This window comes from Leuciscus leuciscus, assembly GCF_965113295.1.
Source record: "Leuciscus leuciscus genome assembly, chromosome: 11".
NCBI lineage: Eukaryota > Metazoa > Chordata > Actinopteri > Cypriniformes > Leuciscidae > Leuciscus > Leuciscus leuciscus.
Window position 1 is genome coordinate 1,005,214 of NC_138735.1, and position 3,253 is coordinate 1,008,466.

Here is a 3,253-nt window from a genome sequence, read left to right on the forward strand (position 1 = left end):
ATCTAAGATCACACCTGTGCGTACACACTATCTGAGATCACACCTGTGCGTACACACTATCTGAGATCACACCTGTGAGTTCACACTATCTAAGATCACACCTGTGCGTACACACTATCTGAGATCACACCTGTGCGTACACACTATCTGAGATCACACCTGTGAGTTCACACTATCTGAGATCACACCTGTGAGTTCACACGATCTAAGATCACACCTGTGCGTACACACTATCTAAGATCACACCTGTGCGTACACACTATCTGAGATCACACCTGTGCGTTCACACTATCTAAGTTCACACTATCTAAGATCACACCTTTAGCGTTCACACTATCTAAGATCACACCTGTGCGTTCACACTAAGTTCACACTATCTAAGATCACACCTGTGCGTACACACTAAGATCACACCTTTAGCGTTCACACTATCTAAGATCACACCTGTGTGTACACACTATCTAAGTTCACACTATCTAAGATCACACCTGTGCATACACACTATCTAAGATCACACCTTTAGCTTTCACACTATCTAAGATCACACCTTTACCGTACACACTATCTGAGATCACACCTGTGCGTTCACACTATCTAAGATCACACCTTTAGCGTACACACTATCTGAGATCACACCTGTGCGTACACACTATCTGAGATCACACCTGTCGTTCACACTATCTAAGATCACACCTTTAGCGTACACACTATCTGAGATCACACCTGTGCGTACACACTATCTAAGATCACACCTGTCGTTCACACTATCTAAGATCACACCTTTAGCGTACACACTATCTAAGATCACACCTGTGCGTACACATTATCTAAGATCACACCTGTGCGTACACACTATCTAAGATCACACCTTTAGCGTACACACTATCTAAGATCACACCTTTAGCGTACACACTATCTAAGATCACACCTGTCGTTCACACTATCTAAGATCACACCTTTAGCGTACACACTATCTAAGATCACACCTGTGCGTACACACTATCTAAGATCACACCTTTAGCGTACACACTATCTAAGATCACACCTGTGCGTACACACTATCTAAGATCACACCTGTGCGTACACACTATCTAAGATCACACCTTTAGCGTACACACTATCTAAGATCACACCTGTGCGTACACACTATCTAAGATCACACCTGTCGTTCACACTATCTAAGATCACACCTTTAGCGTACACACTATCTAAGATCACACCTGTGCGTACACACTATCTAAGATCACACCTGTGCGTTCACACTATCTAAGATCACACCTTTAGCGTACACACTATCTGAGATCACACCTGTGCGTACACACTATCTAAGATCACACCTTTAGCGTACACACTATCTAAGATCACACCTGTCGTTCACACTATCTAAGATCACACCTTTAGCGTACACACTATCTAAGATCACACCTGTGCGTACACACTATATAAGATCACACCTTTAGCGTACACACTATCTAAGATCACACCTGTGCGTACACACTATCTAAGATCACACCTGTGCGTACACACTATCTGAGATCACACTTTTAGCGATCACACTATCTAAGATCACACCTGTCACATCTGTCCACATACCGTCACATCTTTACACATACACTCACATCTGTCCACATACAGTCACATCTGTCCACATACAGTCACATCTGTCCACATAGTCACATCTGTCCACATAGTCACATCTGTCCACATACAGTCACATCTGTCCACATAGTCACATCTGTCCACAGTCACATCTGTCCACATAGTCACATCTGTCCACATAGTCACATCTGTCCACAGTCACACCTGTCCACATAGTCACACCTGTCCACATACAGTCACATCTGTCCACATACAGTCACATCTGTCCACATACAGTCACATCTGTCCACATAGTCACATCTGTCCACATAGTCACATCTGTCCACAGTCACACCTGTCCACATAGTCACACCTGTCCACATACAGTCACACCTGTCCACATACAGTCACATCTGTCCACATAGTCACATCTGTCCACATACAGTCACATCTGTCCACATAGTCACATCTGTCCACATAGTCACATCTGTCCACATAGTCACATCTGTCCACATAGTCACATCTGTCCACAGTCACACCTGTCCACATAGTCACACCTGTCCACATACAGTCACATCTGTCCACATACAGTCACATCTGTCCACATACAGTCACATCTGTCCACATAGTCACATCTGTCCACATAGTCACATCTGTCCACAGTCACACCTGTCCACATAGTCACACCTGTCCACATACAGTCACATCTGTCCACATACAGTCACATCTGTCCACATACAGTCACATCTGTCCACATAGTCACATCTGTCCACATAGTCACATCTGTCCACAGTCACACCTGTCCACATAGTCACACCTGTCCACATACAGTCACATCTGTCCACATAGTCACATCTGTCCACATACAGTCACATCTGTCCACATAGTCACATCTGTCCACAGTCACATCTGTCCACATAGTCACATCTGTCCACATAGTCACACCTGTCCACAGTCACACCTGTCCACATAGTCACACCTGTCGACATACAGTCACATCTGTCCACATACAGTCACATCTGTCCACATACAGTCACATCTGTCCACATACAGTCACATCTGTCCACATAGTCACACCTGTCCACATAGTCACACCTGTCCACATACAGTCACATAGTCACACCTGTCCACATAGAGTCACACCTGTCCACATACAGTCACACCTGTCCACATACAGTCACATCTGTCCACATAGTCACATCTGTCCACATAGAGTCACACCTGTCCACATAGTCACACCTGTCCACATACAGTCACATCTGTCCACATACAGTCACATCTGTCCACATAGTCACACCTGTCCACATAGTCACACCTGTCCACATACAGTCACATAGTCACACCTGTCCACATAGAGTCACACCTGTCCACATACAGTCACACCTGTCCACATACAGTCACATCTGTCCACATAGTCACATCTGTCCACATAGTCACACCTGTCCACATACAGTCACACCTGTCCACATACAGTCACATCTGTCCACATAGTCACACCTGTCCACATACAGTCACACCTGTCCACATAAAGAAGAGTCTCGGCTAGTCGGCTATGAGTGTGAGGATGCTGGAGGTGGAGATTTATAGCCTTTTCTCACAGAACTTGATATAATTAAACATGTCAATTTGATGGTGGATCCAGAAAGGTTCAAACGACAATCACCAGGAGATTCAC